This window comes from Conger conger, chromosome 5 (genome assembly GCF_963514075.1).
Source record: "Conger conger chromosome 5, fConCon1.1, whole genome shotgun sequence".
Lineage (NCBI taxonomy): Eukaryota > Metazoa > Chordata > Actinopteri > Anguilliformes > Congridae > Conger > Conger conger.
Window position 1 is genome coordinate 63,812,555 of NC_083764.1, and position 255 is coordinate 63,812,809.

Consider the following 255-nt stretch of genomic DNA (forward strand, 5'->3'; position numbering starts at 1 on the left):
GAATAAGCACACCGTATAGCCTACCATGGTGAAAACATTTCAGATTGGGTAAACATGAACAGTCTTTAACTGACTTTCACAAACTTCTTTTTTTTTTCGAAACTTAAACCGAGTGACCACTTTATTTGCTAGGCTATTTATTCGCATTTTTTTGGGACTTATTTATCTTCAGCTGCTGTCGTCCATCCACATCAAGGTTCCACGCGCTGCGCTGTGTGTTCAGGGACGCTCTTCTGCGTACCGCTTTTGTAACGC